General features: G+C 48.2%; 2 protein-coding genes across 7 annotated transcripts in view; one reads left to right on the top strand and one right to left on the bottom strand.

Moving 5' to 3' along the window:
- Window positions 1-11,859, bottom strand: part of LOC139103845 (A-type potassium channel modulatory protein DPP6) — a 60,874-nt gene extending 49,015 nt beyond the window's left edge. For 2 of the 3 annotated variants that reach the window (XM_070658905.1, XM_070658907.1), the window contains exon 1: window positions 10,588-11,859. The gene's annotated coding sequence lies outside the window, so the exon portion shown is untranslated. The remainder of the gene's footprint in view (window positions 1-10,587) is intronic. The other variant, XM_070658906.1, reaches the window with a different exon arrangement.
- Vari (MAGUK p55 subfamily member vari) overlaps window positions 1-18,208 on the top strand; it is a 129,544-nt gene that overhangs the window by 84,473 nt on the left and 26,863 nt on the right. For all 4 annotated transcript variants that reach the window (XM_070658923.1, XM_070658920.1, XM_070658921.1 and 1 more), the window contains one exon: window positions 15,990-16,107. The gene's annotated coding sequence lies outside the window, so the exon portion shown is untranslated. The remainder of the gene's footprint in view (window positions 1-15,989; window positions 16,108-18,208) is intronic.

The following is an 18,208-nucleotide window of genomic DNA, read 5'->3' as shown; positions in this document are numbered from 1 at the left end:
TTCTTCGATATATACATATTGTATATACTATATGTTTTATGGCCCCGCAAAACTTTTGCGAAATCGCTTCCACGTATACACATCTGACGTCGAATAAAACGCGTGCGGGAAGGAAGTTGCGGGTGCGAGGGAAGTTACGCGAGAAAACAAGATATCCCGCGATTCGCCACTTGGAACTTTCCAATCATGCCGCTATTGACGAGGTCGGGAACGAGACGGGGCGGACAATATTAACCCGCGATAGCCTATAGCTCGCCGGCCAAATAGAGTAACTTAATTGTTTCTCCGCAAGTAACGTGCCGGTAATGGCTTAGCCGAGGGCGTATTTTGCTAACTAAAGTTTCTCGGACGCAGTTGAAGCCCCCTACGTCAGGATAAGGCGCGGGATAGTTTATTCGGCTCGCGAGAGGCGTCGAAGGAAATTCTCGGTCCATTACTCCGCCCGTTTGCACCTGAGTGGATTACGGGATTGCCAGTTTGTCAGTTTACATCCAAAGGCGCGTGGTGCGTGCCGGGAATTAGATCAATAATTTCGCCGCTTTGGGTTTTCGGCGAAGATAAGCACGGCACGCCGAAGTTTACGCTTCGCGCTTTGAAGGCGCGACAAAGGAGTTGAACGATCGCCGAGGCGTAAGCGTCGGAATTGTCGCCTTCGGTCAGCGGAAACTTTAAGGGCAGAGCTGCAATTAGCCGACTGTTTCACAGCAAGTTGGTACCGGGCGTTGACGCGAAAGAGAAGGAAGAGGGAAAGGCAAACGGCGGCAGAATGTGTCGCGGACCGACGTCGACCCGTGTTCAAATGAGAAAACACACGGGCGAGTTCTAAAATTAATCCTTTCATTTAAATGCGCGCTAGGATGGCCGCGACAGAAGATAATGATTGAACTTACGTGCTCGTGGTCGTGCAAAGCGATATAATCTCACCTTTTTTTTAATACGCCGTGCGATAACGTTTTAACAATTTTTCTAATTAAAAATCGAAAAATAATCGAAAGAACACTGCCGCGCGCGAGTTTAATGAATTTATCCTGCGCTCGGACGCCACAGGTGCTCGCAGTCTTCGCACGTCGAGGTATCTCGTCGAAAATCGCGAAAAACGACCTTTTTTTTTTACGTCCGGATGAATGCGCCGAGAATAATTATCAAGAAATCTCTATCTACATGAAATTACACGAAATGCTTCGCGCGTTAAACTTTCTCGCGCGTCGTTCACTCGAGCCTGGATTTCATAATGCGCAAATGTAGTTTTCCGTTGGAAACGCAATTCCATTTTCCGCGACGAGGAACGAACAACGAAAGAGCGATGTAAAAAAAAAAGATAAAAAAAAAAAAAATTGCGTTGTACGAAGTGTCGGCGCAAAGTGTCGTTTACGCTCTCGTCGTTCGTCCTGAAATGGCCACGGTTTTGACAGGATTAAATTAATAGCGCTGTAATTGTTGAAATATTCTAGGCCTCTCGATATTTATTTTTTGGGAAAGCACAGATATTTTAACGCGTTAGAAAAATTTGAACAATTCTACATTTGTTAAAAAATAAAGAAAAAAAAAAATTATATAGAGATTAATTTATGAGTAACAATTATTACAAAATTATTAAAATTCTAAATAACCCGTGGTATAATCTTTCGCTTTTCTCTCTCCTCTTTCTTTTGCGCGTTAAACTGTCTACTTCGTCAGCAATGCTGCGAAATTCTCTTTATCTTTACTTCCCCTCTGTCCTCTCGCCTTACCTCGTGAGTGTTTTCTGCTTCATCATATGTCGAGGGGCCCTTGAAAGGGATGAATGTTCTTTGGGGGAGAGATCGCCCCCTTGTTCTTAACTGAAAAGATGTTTTTTAGCCGTCGCGCCACCGCTGCCCCAAACCAATCTAGTAAGAGGCCTTCCTCGTATGCTAATATCAACCCTTCGAAAACCGCCAAAGAATTCCACTACGCATTGAGAATCGTTACGGACGGATACACATTTTCTGTACCAACGTTTCGATAGGTCAGCTTGAAGCAGCTAGGTTTCCTTCGAAAACGATTCGGTCTCGGACAACTTGATGACGTATTAGTCTTTACGACCTACCGCATTAAATAGCGAAATGGCTCTCCGTTTTGGCCGAGACGCTCCTCCCTTGTCGCATTTCCGTGCGAAACGGCCGAGGTTGTTTCTTGAAATTTTATTACTTGCCGCAGTAGGAAAATACATATAAAGCTACCGAGGACTCGCGGTATTTCGTTCCCTTCGCGCTTTTACGATCCCCTCGCGAATCTGCGAGCATAATTCTCATCGTCCCGAACAAAACCGCGTACGTAGCTTTTGATTCAATCGCGCGTCCGGCAGCATAATTCCCCCGCAATATTGCAACGCAGCGGGCTCCACGCATACGATCGATACCGCCGCGCGTCCGTGCCAGCTGACTTGACTGACTAATCTCGTATGCACGTGCGATGCATGTGTACGTACGGAAGAGACGTGACGCCGACTCGCGTAGGACAATGCAAGGAGAATCCACCCCGACAAGACCCGCCGGAGCGAGAAATGTCCCCGAGCAGCGGTGACGTCGGCGACGGTTTAATTGGCGACCCGCATCCCGCGGGCGCCACGAAATCGGGCGCCCCGAGATCACGGGGAAATATCGGATGTACGGCGAGCACACGTATCACGTCCTCGCGTTCTTAACCGCGCCGCTTCCGCCTGTCCTACAATGACGCCGCCTGCTCGAACAAGGCGGGCTGCTAATTATTTCGCCGCAGCCGAGGAACAGTTCGTAAATCTCGAACGCGGCCGGCAACGCAACCGGCTAATTCGCACCGTGAATGTTAATTGCTCGGAATTAATCCGAAATAACCAGCCAGAGGTATTCTCTTTCGACTCCCGGCCCTCGTTGTTTCGGACAACGAACTTAAAGCACGACGATGAGCGCTAGAGTTATTTCAGCGCAATCAACCGGCGCGGGGTGCGGAGCCTTATCACGGGACAATTAATTAACTGCATATTTCTCGATGAAGTGAATTATGCCGGTGGAAAGATCGGCGTAATGAAATTCGCGGGTACGATGGAGGAAATTGGAGGAATGTTTAAGTTGTGACTAATAATATTGCGACGCGGAAGAATAATAACCGAGTTGTTCTCGCGGTCACCGAGCGATAGTATGGAAATCTCGTACTATTTCAGATGCATTTCTCTCTGCGAAAAATAAACGGAGGTAGCTCTTTATTTTTGTAAAGACCGCGTGTCTCTTTGTACGAAAAATTATTATGCAAATTTTGCTCTCTTAATTTTTTATTCTATTATGAGAAGTAAAATATTTCTTTTTCTTTTTTTTTTTAATAAATAAGCTTTGCACGTTTATATGACAATAAACTGCGACGTCCATTTGAATTCTACGGGAAGGAAAATCGGTGATACGACGGCAGATCTTTCCACGTCGCCGGCTGGACCGCCGCAGGCACGTGTTTTTCCGAAAATTAACGGCTACGTGCCTTATCTTCGGCGCCTTCTCTTTGCCTTGATATCCTCCAGAGGAAAAATTAGGCTACGTGGATAGAAAAAGGACGAAGAATGAGAAAGTGCAAAGAAACGCGTTGGCATCCGGAATTCAGAGTTTCGATTGCCCGAGCCATTTGCTCCGAAAGTAACTTTTGCACGTTTTGCTACTCTCTGGAGTAAAAAAAAAAGAAGACAAAAAAATTAGGCGAGGATATTATCTTATAGTTTTCGAAGGTAGAGGCCAAAATCAAATTTTTGTCGTAACAATTATTATCTTGACACGATCTTTTGCCGACAAATAATAAAAATACATTCTAGATTATTATTGTTCTTTTTTTTAATATCTAAAAATTGAACAGCGAACACGATCGCGACAGATCGCGCGGAATCTGTCGTAAAGCTCGGCACTAACCCACCGACGGCGCTTCCAGCCTGCGCGTTTGTAATTAATCTCATTATATCGACCAGAACGAGATTACGCCGATATCTCGTGTAAAAGTACCCACTCTTCGTAGCCCAAAATCTTATTAGCGCCATTAAACGGATGCTCTCGAGCCCGTTTCTTAGACGATATTAAACGAGCGGGCGACGCGAGCACGAGAACACCGGGGACAGGAGATGTATAATGGGATTCGTGGTTACCCTGGCCAGTTTGCGGCCGTGCATCGCCAACGCGCACATAACAACGGGCTCGCCCGAACCGCGGAGGCCACTCCTTTGCTCATCTCAATTATAAATACCGGCTAATTAATCCCGCGCGAGCTTCTAAATGCCACGAGGGTAAGCCGGCGGTCGTCCATTCATACTCGCCGTTACGCGCGAATAACGGGATCTTATCCACGTCGCTCGACTGCGGGCGCAATCGTCATTTCGTACGTTCTTTAGAGCCACCGTAACACGAACGGGAAAGATAGCGCGCGTGTCAGGGGACGATTGTCAGGATATGGAATGGACATCCCGAATCCTTTTCACGTTTCTCGGATGAGACTGCCGGGGGGGATCGATCGAGACAGACGGGCTGCTCTTCAGATTGCCGCTATTCCGCAGAGAAAATGATTTCCGGCATCGGGGGCGGCATCGTCGCCTCGCTGACACCAGCGTGTGTCAACAAGGATCGACGTCGAACGGCCGGCGATTTCGCTCGAGGGTGGGCAGTGATAAACCGGAATTCCTTAGTGATAAAGATACGCGATACGCTTGCCTAAGTGTCCCGAAAGCGGCACATATGCGGACTCTCTTTTACCTTCCGGCATTGTTTTCCCTTTTATTCCTCGCGACGTGAAAAGATCGGTGTGTTATTTTACTCGTTGCCTAATAATTCAGGAGAAAACTCGTACTCCCCTTCTTCCCACCCACCCTCTCGCAAGTTCCTCGTTACGGCGGAGATGAATCGCCGAGCGATGATGAACGTGGACGATAACTCGCGTGCGGCGAGCGGCGCCGCTGAAACGCTCGAGCGAGCGATGGGATATTAATGCCTTGCTCTGTCGCTCGTATATGCGTGATGAAACTCCGATGAAACCGTCGTGTCATCGGCAGAATTCATTTACGATACGCGCGCTTCAGGTATTCAGCGTGGAACTCCGCCGCGAACAAAGCCATCTTTGCAACGCCGGCGCGATGCTTTGTTGGTGCAACGCTTTTGTGTCTTTTCGTCTCCCTTTCTCTCGCTCTCTTTCTCTCTCTTTCTCTTTCTCTCCGTCTGCTCTTTTTATTTTTTTTTTTTTTTACCAAATCGAAGCTGCCCAAGAACCGAAATCCATTTGAATGGATCACGGAGTCTTCAAGAATCTCATGAGAAATGCGCGCCGCTCGAATTTTCTTTTTCCCAAGCTTCGGAATTTTCGCGAGGTTGAAAACTTCCAATCTGCACCGTCGAGAACAAGTTTGTTTGCCCCGGAGACGAGTTTCTCGCGCGTAAGCGATTGGAGAAAATTAATTCGCGGTGATAAACAACCCGGCCCATCTGCGACACGTCGCGACCGACGAGAAGTTAAGGTCGTCCATTCGTGAATGTACCCTCCGCCCGGCTGTTTTCAGAGCAATCGCTCAAATCTGAGAGATGAATCTCGTACAGGTCGGCAAATTCGTTCGCGGATAACGGCGGGACGTATGTCACGATAAATAGAAGATAATTATGAAATATTCTCTACGCGCGTCTCCGCGAATTTGACAAGGGGGCGCGAAACGCGCTCCGCTCGTTCGTCTTCTTACTTCGACGATTTCCATCAAGGAAGCGACGCCAGTAACAGAGCAATAACTCGTCAGTTTCATTTCGTCGTGGAGAGTGCAAAAGCTCGTTTCCCGCGAGTACAAACTCGACTTTATTCGAGCGAATCTGATGTTTGCCCGGCGCGTTCGCCCGCCGCGCGTCACGGCTCTTCGATTTTCATTTACTCTGTTTACGGCGATCGTCGAAAAGAGATGATCTCCCGCCACGAAAATCTCGGCGGGATTAATTAATTAACGGCATAAACGCGTCTGTTTAACTTGTCGAAAAATAAAAAAAAATAATTAAAAACAAAAAAAAGAAATAAAGAAAATTGCGGAGGCTCGAGGCAGGGGACCGCCCGCGGCTGGCGGAGTTTGATTTTTCACATCGCGTCAGATTTGTCGCGCTTGACCCGCGCGTCCACGTGCGTGACAACGACGGTGGCGATTTTAATTCGCATTTTACAAATTAAACGCTACGCGCATGCACAAATGTATCGAGCCTGACGGGCAAGAGGGGCTTCGCGCGAATACGTCACGCCGCCGCGCAGACACGCCGCTTCGCGGACGCACATAATGTCAGGGCACCTCGCGATATTCCTCCACGTCGCGCCGGAGGATAACGAAACCGAAATTAATATCTTCCGGTATAACGGGGAATTAACGGCGAACGTGGCTTAGCGCGCGGGCACTTATTCATGGATTTGTCGCGGCTCGATATGCGGCCCAAGCGTCGTTTCGCAAAACGGATTACGAATGCATATCTGACGGGATGAGACAGCCGCGGCGTGGAAAAAAAAAAGACACCGGGTCGATTCGACGCGGCCGAAGGCGGCGACGTCGACGATAAATTCGCCGGAAGTCGGGAAACAATGATCCGGCTGAATAACAATCGGACGCTAATAAATCATCCCGCGGCAGAAGAGCGAGGCGCTGATACTCATCGGAATCGTCGTGATAAACGACGGAGTCTCGCGCGTCGGTACCTGATCGTCAATTAAACAGAATTGCGCGCGGATTCCCGGCACGGTCGTCGCGACCGGTGATAATGCACCGCGTTTATCAGCGTTATTTTAAGTGCATTTGAACTAAAAGACGTATATATAATGGGGGCCGCTAGCAGTTTGCAGTAAATCATCGATAATTAAACGGCATTATTGCGCCCCGGCGCTGATTAATTGGACGTGATCGATCGGTCATCGGAATGATTTTCGAGAGGCAGCGCTTTATCCGGGCGCCGGGCTATTATTTTCTCATCCACCCCTCTCGCCTACCTGTCCGATCTACCGTTTCGCCCGCGCGAAGACGCGGAAATATCCGTTTTCCCCTGTTATCGATAGCCCTGTTGCCGGGGTTCCTGGCGCGCCGTCCGATATATCGGACACGAAAACCGTCCGCTGCTAATAAAAATAATACGGAGGCGGGAGGGGGAGACGAGGGCGGAGGAAAAGAAACGCGCGGATGCTGGGGAGATTGGAACGCGCCGTGAAAATTATATCGGATACGAGAAGGGGAATCGGAATCCGTCGAGATTACGCGAGACTATCAAAACAAGCGGGATCTTCGCCGCCGCGGAGAAAATAATGTCCCCGAGACGTACTGAATTTTTCAGTCGCAAAAATTTGTCACGAACACGCGGACTCGCATGAGGTCATGTAACGACATGAAATTATAACGACAGGAAACCACGTTGATTCGAGAGACCGACAAATCCAGATCGGATCGATCCGATGCTTCTTGCCGTCGGCGGGATTTTTAGATTTTTCACGATTTTCAACGGCAAGTTATATCATTGTTTTGGTACGCGCGACGGGTACGTGCTCGTTGTTAGATATTCTCGGATGGCGTCCTAATTCACCCGGCGGTTTTCTCCGCAGAAATTCCGCGTCCCGCGGAGAATTTAAAATTAGGGAAGGAAAAAACTTTTCGCGCGCTCGTGCGCTCGGCGACAACGACGCGGTCAGAATTTCTTCCGTCCATGTTTGTCCGTTAACTCTCGCAAATTCTAATTCGGCCCGGACAAAGTAGTGGCAGCTGACTCGGCTAGATCGGTAAACCGAGGACACCGGGCTCCGCGATATTGAAATTACGACGCGGCGGAAAGTCTCCCGTCCTCTTTTTATTCGACCCGCATTGACAACGAGCGCGAGGCGTAATTGTGGAACGCGTAAGTGGATAATCGATTTATTTTACCTGACCCTTAGACAAAGTCGGAAAATTACAAGTCGAGGGGGGGAGGGCTTACGACGGGAAATTAACAGATGCGCCGACCGGAAATGACTGTCCGTACGTTACCGTTAGAAACGGCCGAGTTCGCGAAAACGATTTTGTTAAAGGAAATTAGTGTGCCGCCAAGAGAAATTATGGTACTCGTACGGCGGCAGTGTCGGAATCCGACATTCCGATTCGATGTCCGATACCGGAGTAACTTTGTCAGCCGCGGAGCGGTTACCGAAGTTGAAAACTCGTGTCACTCGATTAGCTCGGAATTTCCAGCGTAAGGCGCCGCCATAATTCAGAGAGCATCGGCTAGTTTAATTAGGTACGTACGGGTGCCGATAACATGGTTATCGGACGGTTATCGAGCACCAACTTGATACGCTCCCTGAGAATAAGCATCGGCTCCGTACCATATCTTTAGACGAATGTCGATCAATCTGAATGCGAATTGCAATTTGGTTCGCTTCTATTATGGATCGCGGGATGGATGACCGTTCGAGTAAAGAGCCGGGGCGCTAAAATATACCGGGAGAGAGCGCGAAGTCACGAGACGAGGGTTAATGAAAAATGTACGATAAATTTGTGCGCGATAGCAGTGATCGTCGCAATTCAGCGCGGTCGTTCCCAAGGCGCAAACAACCGTCGGCGGTTTTTACGAGCGCCTCCGTCTTGTTGTACATCATCTTAGATGGCCGCGGAAAGTATAAAACGGGACCGCGCGATCTTTCGGGAATAGCGCGTTTCAGCGATTCGTTTTAAATGCGTCCCGCTTCGGCGAACGTTGCTCGTAAATGTAGAAAATAACATTGGGATGAAAAACCTCGGCGTACGTGCCGAGAAATGTGGAGGCGCCCGGGGGAGGGGGGGGAAAGGGAATTATTTCGTTTTCATCAAAGTAGCAGCACGCGTATAATCTTTCGACTATTTTAGTCCTCTCTCTTAACAACGGCGATAAGTTCTCGATGGTTTCATAAGGACGCGTTTCGTAGATCTTCATTTCGCTCCCGACAAAATGTGGTACGTGCTTGGGCTAGCTTTAATTAACACGATCGTTCCTCACGATACCGGAGACGTGGGACCATATGAACACGGTCGCAAGCGCGGTCCTCTATTCTGTCGGCCGGGATTCATCGACAGCGTGACTTCACGGTGTACCGGCCGAAATTCCTGGTGCACACGATAATAACCGGATGGTTGACGTCCACGTCAACGCGCACATTGTACGTTACAACGTGATTCATGCTTGGATTTCCAGTAATTAATGCATAATCGCCGAAATACCGCGTAAGCTGAATGCCAGCGTTAAAAAAAAAAAAGAAAATAAAAAAAAATAAAAAAAAGGCTCGAGAGGATCGCGAGAGCGTCCGGTATCGAGAGGAAAATTTCGCTTCCAATATCTAAAGCACTCTCGGATGAATGAAAAGCTTAATAGCACGTTTTTGGAATATTTCTACATAATCAAGAAAAAAAAGATAGAAGGTTGCTATTTCTCTAAACAATGGAGAGACTCTCTTGCTAGTGGATTTAACGCAGGGTCTTTTCTTTTTTCTTTTTTTTTCTTTTTTTTTCTTTGTTGCCCGATGGAGTACGAGTTTTTATTACATAAAGACGCTCTCAAGAATATTTTTCTTCTCCTCTTTCCAATTCTCTCTGAAGAACGCGGATCTTTACATACAGATTCACGCTTGTTTATCTAAATTTTTGTGATTTGAATTTCTGCGAAATCATACTCGCGGAACTTGCTAAGGTGCGAGAGCCCGTGCACACAAGGAAAATCGAATCACATTCGCGCTCGCGATATCAGATCACCGAGTGGAATCACGCCGTTTCGTGGGAGACAGCCATTCGGGAAGACAATCAAATTATGGCATTTACAATGATGTAAAGCAACGTAGAGCCGATCATTGCGTTTTAGAATGACAACGAGCGACGAACAGTTATCCCCTTAGGACACGCCATCGCTGTTCGCTACAAGCCCGAGAACCGTGCATATCAATGACGTAATCCAGTACAGTTTTGTACGAAGCGATCGGGAAGCGATTATGAAAACGAGGCGAAATTCAGGTAAACTGGTTTCGCGAAGATTACGAAGAAAATTTTGCGCCAGAGGAGTCCAGCTAAGGGAAGGGAAAAAGGGGCTTGGAAAAAGCGCGATAGACTTTACGATCGCTTTGCGTAATCAGATAGAAGTATCTCGGGGAAAATGTAATTCGTCAAACGACTTCTGAAAGAAACGCGTCGCCGGGACTAAGTTTTAAAGTAATCTCCTTGACTTTTATTACGGTAAAGAAAAAGCGACTTTCCAATCAGTAACGGCGCAGGGATCGCAGCCTGAAAACTCGCGAGTTCTCTCGCGAGTAATCACAGTTATGGATCAAAGCTCGAGTAATTAACGAGTAGATTTTGCGGGTTTATAAGGCGAATAATAAGACGGCGTCGCGTACAAACAGTCGAACGGAGCCGTGGGAAAACAGAAGGGTCGCTTGATGGAGTATCGGCTTTCGACAAATGTCGCTATCAATAAATGGAAATTGTTTCTTAATCGTATTACGAACTTAGATGAGCGCCGTTAATAAATACCGCCGTAAAAACTCTAATTCGAAAGGTAATAGAGACGCGCGCGGAAATTGCGAAAAAAAAAAGAGAGAGAGAGAGAAAAAAAATCTCTAAATTGTACTTACGATTTAAAAAGCGCCATTCTCAATCGTGCCATCGTCTCCATCGAATTCTTTGCATTCAGATAAGCCGATAGTGCCGCGTATGCTCACACCATTCACGTAGTACGACCCGCATTCGTTTAGAAACCGCACTCTCGATCTCTCGAGCAGGACGAAGAGGGGAGCCGCTCGCGACTTTGAACGCCGTCGATAATTCGTATCTTCGTCCCGTCAGAGTCCAAAGATCCCGCGGGTCCCTTACCTCTCAGCGAGAACGAGCACGAGCAGGCAGCCGCGTAGGACGCGAAGACAGTAGCTGGACGATCCTGCTGGCTGCCTCGAGGGAAGCTCGCCCGGGCGGCATGGCTCCCACCTCTTCACCTCGATCCTCCTGGCCGCTGTTGCCCGGCGAAGGATGTCTCACCGTTAGTCACTAATTCCCGGGTAACTTTGTGATAGCCGCGCTCTCGTACCGTCGGCAATTTTGCACCTCCTGCGTCGCTCTTTTGTGACCGCGCGCACCGTGCGTCAGCAACGCGAATAACGCGAGTAACGCCTGTTAGCAACAACCACCACTGCCACCCCTCCCCCTCTTCACCCTCTCGCACCAGGAAGTCAAGCCGCGTCTCTCGCGAGGGCGACCTTACCGGGTATCGTCGCACCACATCGCGTCGCGTTGCCTCTCATCGAGGACTCGATACGTTCGATCGCCGACTCGCCAAAGAGAAGACTGAGAAAGGGGAAGAGACAGGAAAAAAGAAAGAAAGATAGAAGGAGAGAAAGAGAAGAAGATAGAAAGAGAAAGAGGGAGAGAGAGGAAGAAAGAAGGATGCGCGATGCTGGCAGGACGCGATGGGAACACCACGGGGTAAGAACTTCGCGGTCGGAACAGCTGTAACGATAATGACAGAGCGACGGTGACGGCGGTGATGACGGTGGTGCACCGTGCGGAGTTCGTATGACTGGCGACAGGATCAGAGACGGAGAGAGGAGAACACGGAGACCTGGGCGCAGGACACGATGGCCCGGCCACTGCGCCGGCACTGAGGCTACGCCGCAGCCTCGGCCTCCTGGTACTCCCTCTTCCTCGCTCTCTCCTGGCGTCCCGCTCCCGTTTTGCCCGATTCGCTCTCTCTTTCCTTCTAGTTCTCTTTCTCTCTGTAACACTCTACCACCCCCGCCGCGAATCGCTCTCCCTTCCTCACGGCGTTTCTCGTGCGCTCTCTCTTTCTCTCGCGTGGCTTGCGCTATAGTCGGCAAATTTGGAGAACCCTCTTGGCGCGTGTGTATCAACCTCTCCTCCCCTCTCTCTCTTTCTTTCTCTCTCTATCTCTATCTATCTATTCCTCTCTCTCTTTTTGCAGTGCGAGCACGCGTCTCTTTCGAGGAGTCCAAATAAACTCCACTTCGTAGCATCTAAAAATTCATTTTCCGTCTTTTTCTGAAGGACCGCCACCGCGAAAATGTCTCTCTCTCTCTGTTTCACGCGACTCTCCGTCCGATATCTCCAATTTGTTCGCGTTTCTCTCGATCTCGTTCATTTTTCTCTATCCACCGACGATCAAGCTCTCTCTTTCTTCCATTCTATCTACATTCGCGTTTCTCTTTCGCTGTTTTTCAAATTCTATCCCGTGTCTTTAGCGGCCACCGTTCTCTTTCCGTTTCGTTGTCGCGTTTCGCCGGCTTGGGATCCTTCCTCTCGCCTCCTCGCGGTCGGTATTCCCGTCGCTTTTCTACAGCCACCGCTCTCTTTCTATCTTCTTCGCGCGTCGTTCATCCCTCTTTTAGTCGGACCGCATGAATATCATTTTCTTTCTTTCCGCCGAACGCCTCCCGCGACTTTTCTCTCTCCCTCTTTCCCTTCGCCCCCTTTTGTTTTTCGTACGTCCTTCCCCAACTTGCGCGCATCCCTTCGTCCCTCCGTTCGCGCTTTCCATCCTTTCTCACCTACCGTCGACCCTCCACGAGCTGCGCGCGATTTCACCCCCTTCCCTCCAGGATCTTCCGTCCCTCTTCCATCCGTACCTCGTACTTCGACTTTCGTCCCTTTCGTTCAACCCGACGCGTTTCCCTCCTTCCTCCCCCCCCCGCGCTCTTGCAACAGCGCCGCGATCCTGTGTTCTTTACATGTCGCGTTCCGCCGCGGAAGTCAACTCTGTAACGCCGAAGGGGAGGGAGGGGTGCCATCTCTTTGCTCGCGTTCGACGTGGACGAGGAAATTTCGCGACACATTCTCCGGTTCGAGTAAAGTACAAATATTCGGACTTCTCCTATCGCTCCCTAACAATGGTCATACCATTCGCGATGAATAAGCTGTCACCGATCATTTGTGCGTAACGCGCGTTAAAAGAGGAACGCTTCGGAGCGATATTTCATCGTTCGGAGCAGCGTTACGGCACGATTTCATATATCATTATTCGCGGTGGATTTAACGCGGAAATAATACGCGATAATTACAGTCGCAATTGCAGCAAACGCCGTGAGGAACTCGCGCGGCATTATGTGAAAGCACCGGCGGTAATATCAGGAAGCGTGCCTTTCAGCGGACTTTAGCGAATTAATTAAAGGTTGCCCGGGCCATCGTGTGAAACCAAACGTGGAAATAATATCGTCCGGTTTTTCACCTAGCCGCAAGCCGGATTCCCGCATTCTCATGAAAATCAGCTTGACGATATCGTCGTTCCTCGTGGGCTCTTTCCGCGGCGCTATACCTTTGCTCATAAAACGAGGGCGAATCGCGAAATACCGTATCGCGTTCTTCAATTAAACTCCGCACCGCTAATTCCCTTTCTCTCCGCATTCATTACCTTGATTTTCTCGCCGTAGAAGTTTATTAATTTACAAATTAACATTAAAATTGCTTTATATTATTTTTTTTTTTTAATTTATTTTTATACTTCTTTTTATTTTTACTTGAAGAGACCGTGCGCGCGCCAGGCGCTCGCTCTCACCCGTCCCCGTGCGGCCCACCCCGCCCGCGATTATCTATTCGTTACTCTCGTTCGATTTAATTGTAATATTTAATTAGTATGTCCAGACAAAGACGGTACAAAGACTTCCACCAGGTCGTCCTCGATCTTGAAAATCGCGGAGACCGTCTTTGCCTGGGCATATTAATTAATTAAATATTAAAATTAAATCGAACCGCAAAATCGCCGACTTTGGCAGCCGACGTTGACTCTCGCTTGGCTTGCTTCGCGCCAAGCGAGAGAGAACTGATCAGGGTTGATTTTAAGCGGTAACAATTAGCAGCTAATTTACGCGTCACGCCAATTTTTTAATATATGACTAGACGTTACGGAGCGGGCGTGTATAAATTCTTTTGTACTTAACGCGTTAACCTGCGTAGGAATAAACGAGGTAGTACGTACGCAAATAAAGGCCGGATGGTGCTGTACGTAGCCTCGCGCGACACGATACACCGCATTCCTCACTCACCTGAGCCTGAAATCGAACACGCAAGTACGTACGCAGGTACCGGAGCTTCGCATGTGTCAATTAATTGTTATACATTTGATGAATAAAGCTATCGTTTATCGCAAACTATCTTCTGTAATTATTAAGCTCCCCTATATGACGAGTATATTAAAAAAAAAGAAAAACTGCTTTCACGTTTCGCATTTGAAAGTAAATATGATCGGGCTTCGACGTTTATTTGATAATGTCGAGGGGAAAAAGTATGGAGTTAAGAGCACAAAAACCGATCGTGGAAAAAGGAAGGAGAAATAAGAGGGAGCTAAAACGCACGGCCTTATGTTCTTAATCGATCATTAACTTCGTTTTAATCTCCCGAGGAATATTCAACGTGCATTTCTTTTTCTGTGCGCCAAGTGACCTAGCCGTCTTTTTTTTTTTTCTTCTTTTTTTTTCTTTTTCTTTTTTTTTTATGCCGAGTGATCTAGTCTAGACCAGTATCTCGGATGAAAATTGGCTTTTACGGAATTTATTATGTCTTATCTATATTTCAGTTCAGATTTCTCCGCGGTTTTCATCATCCTTCTTTTCTCTTTCTCATTTTCCTCATCTATCTTTTCACTTTTTCATTTTCCTCATCTTTCCTTTCTCTTTCTCATTTTCTTCTTGCGTCAAGCAGCGTTGTACCGAGATAAACGCTCGCAAATAACGGGAATTGAGTTTCCCGTGCTTATTTAACTGCAAAATGGACGAAAGAGATTTTTGTGGAGAATTCCTGCAATATGCTTTTCTAAACTGCTCGAACAAACGTTCCGCGCGCTACGCGTGCGGTGTTTTCGATAATTCCTAATTGCAAACTAATCCGATACCGAACCTCAGGACCTTTCTCCGTGACAGCTGACGTATACGACAGCTCGTATGGCACGAGGCGAGTTAAGACCGTCGTGATCCTTCGGGCAATACTCTTTTTCGCGTAACGAGCTCACACGCATAGCGAATTTTATGGAGCGATGATTGACGGTTGACGGACGAACAGCCTCCTAATTTTAATAGCAATTTTACTTCTCATAAACTGCCTGGCAACAGGTTTATAAAAGACTGGTCGAACGGTTTGAAAGAGGCGACTTTTATATACGAATGCGCGTCATTTCACCGTGTAAAAAAGAAAAGGAAAAATATATAAAAAAGAATATACCGTTGTTTGAAGACATTTATGCGCAGTATAAAGACTCGAAACAGCAACGATGCCGTGGCGTCATAAAATACCTCGCGTGATACCGTCGTGTCCGTCTTGCTGTTTTACGCACCCCGGCTACCAAGGATGCGCGTGCGGACGCGAAGTGCATATAAATGTCGTCGGTTCATTCCATAAACTCACGATGCGACGAGGATAAATGCCACGGCGCGAGAGATGCGCGGGTTGAAATTAGTGCGTAAATGCGACAAGGCCGTTAACGAGGAAGCCCATTCTTCGCGCGCGAATTTTTACGATCGGGGGAGGGTAATCTCGTAACGGTGGACTTGCCCGCGTTTACGCATCAATTTCAATGCCGAGCGGCAAGGGAAATGTGCGAGTTGAAATCGGTGCGTAAACGCGACGTGGCCGTTTTACGAGGCACCCACCCATCTTCGCGCGCAGTTTTCCACGATCCGAGTAATCTCGTGACGCGGCCTTTCTTTTCGGCTATTACGCAAACGTCGGGGCGTAGGATACACGTGACGCGGAACTGTCTGTTCGCAATAATAACGTTTCCACACGCGAGGCCGTTATTAAGACTCCGGACGGAAATAGCAGCGCATAATTTCGGAACGTAGGCCGGTCTAGTGCATAAGAGATTCGCTGGCTGGTACCGCCCAAGATCGTACCGAGGCCGACGATAGTCCAGTGCCTCCCTTCGCGGTCACGCAAAATGAAAAGCCACCGACGGTCTGGCTCTATTCAAAGGGTATCGATTGGCAGAACAAGAAACGTTGCATGCGCGTCCTTGACTCCGAAAACCTTTCCATTTCAGGGCCCCAGGGTCGGCAGGTGGGAGATTAATCGTCCAGGAAACCTTTCGCGGCTGTAAGGACGAGACCTTCGCTGTTCCTCGCGAGACACTCCGCTCGATCGCCAGATAAGCCCACACGGTGAGTTATTGAGCACTCTGCTATTTTCTTTTCCCAGTGAATCATTAGTATACTCAACGACGACACGGGGTTGCGTGCAATTCTATTTTTTTTTTTTTTTTCCTTCTAGAAAAGAAGGTTGCCTCAACGCTGCTAGTAGCAATTTTCAATTCTGCTGAAATTGTATCTAATTTAATTCCGCGTGATATTACATTTATTCTGTCGAAACTAGCACGCAATTTCGTTTTGACTCTACGAGCCTCGGTGAAAATGACGTCGAGCTGCGCTCTCGTTCTACCGTGATGACTTGTCCTACGCGATGAATTCGAGAGCGGCGTCGTACAAAGAGCAGTAACGAGCTCTCGAAAGGCCACGCTTAAGAGACGGAAGTGCATTTCGTGGAGGGGTGCGGGAGGGGGTTTCGATCGAAATGCAGTTTCGACCTGCGGTAAATTTTCGCAGCAGACTCGAAACGGATGCGGGGCGAACGTAGAGTACGGCGAACGAACTTTTCCCTCCCCCGATGACATTTCGCGCAAAGGTCGCCGCAGGTCGATTATGCGACGATCGGCGCGGTGGGAATTTCTGCGCGAAATTCGGGGGCGAGCCGCGCGAAAACGGGGCCGGCGTTGACGCCGCGAGACATTAAATCAATTGCGATTCTTTCACCGCTGCGCGGAGAACGCGCAATCGGGCTCAGCAATTAATTTTGATCAAGCTGAATTAACAATTTATCCGCCGCGCGCGCGCTGGCCAACGCGAGCTCTTAGCGGGCGAGATTTTCCGCAAACGAGATGAGGCCGTGACGTAAACAACACGTAAACATTTACAACAAATAACCGTTGTCCGAGCCGCGTCGCTAAACGAATGGACAATGGGCGAATCGCGCGTCGCGTTCCGTATTCCGTTCAGCTTTGACACTTTCGTTGTACAATTGACTTTTTTTTTTATTTTCTTTTTTTTTTTTCCCGTAAAAACCATCGACACGCGTTGCAGATCTAGGTAGAAACAGACTCCCTCGTCTCTCTTTCTGCCGTTCGCCGGTCACACCCACGCTGACGTTATTTGAAAGCGCGCTAACGCAACGCTTTCATGGTAACAGGATTCTTCAATAGCAGGATGAACGTGCCATAGACATCCGATCGCCTATCATTCGAATCTACTACGGTTCTTCACGTTCTATAGATGCTATTCGAACGATAGATCGCAGAAGCTCGTTCATCGAAGAGATACGTTCCCGTTCGCTCGGCTCGAGACTGGCGGCGAAAAAAAAAAGAAAGAAAAAAATCGATTAACATCCGTTCGCGTGTTCTGTCTCGCTTTAAAATTAATTCTCGAAACTTAGCTAATATTTGCTCCCTGATATCCTCATTTTCTTCGACTGAACTATTTTCCCCTAAGTAACTTCGTAAAGAATCTCTATTGTTTCGCGACTCTTTATACTTTCGCTGTCGAGAGTCCTGCGAAATATCAGATGGTAAAAAAAAAATATATATAATAATAATTATAAGGTGCTGCTCGTTTCGCTGTTATTAAATAATAAAGTGAAATGAAATTATCTTACTCGAGAAGTATCAATTCAGTTCGTCGCCTCATTCCGCTCGGCCGTTTAATTTACTTCCCGACTGCGTCACGGTCCGCCCGCTTCCTTCGGAAACTTTCCGGCCGACGAGAAAGGGTTTTGCCGTCTCGTCCGGATTCGTCTCGCGCGGACCGAAGATCCCTATCCGTCGATAACATTTACAAGCGATGAAAAGCGACCGGGGCTCAATGATGGCGCGGTATTGTTTTTACTTTCGGAACTTGCGCCGCCGTCGCTCAGATTCCGCCGCGGTCCGAGAAACAGCCCTGCCTGTCCCCTTTGTTTAGGAAAGGAGCGCGAGCAGCTCGTAGTTTCCTCTTTTCTTCGAGTTACAATTCAATCTTAAGGGGTAGCTTTTCTGCCGCGGCATGAATCGATTTTCCTGACAATTTCTGGACCGACGGCGAATCCGTATCTGCCTTTCATCTCCCGCTTCTCGTCTCATTCGGCTTTCTTTGTGCTCCTTGTTAATAAATTCCTTGGGCTATTTCCAACGACCGCCTTCGTACATTTTTTCTATATTTATTTACGCGTAAAAAG

This window comes from Cardiocondyla obscurior, linkage group LG07 (assembly GCF_019399895.1).
Source record: "Cardiocondyla obscurior isolate alpha-2009 linkage group LG07, Cobs3.1, whole genome shotgun sequence".
Classification (NCBI taxonomy): Eukaryota; Metazoa; Arthropoda; class Insecta; order Hymenoptera; family Formicidae; genus Cardiocondyla; species Cardiocondyla obscurior.
The sequence above is the reverse complement of the archived record's forward strand: the minus strand, read 5'-3'. Positions and strand labels throughout refer to the sequence as shown.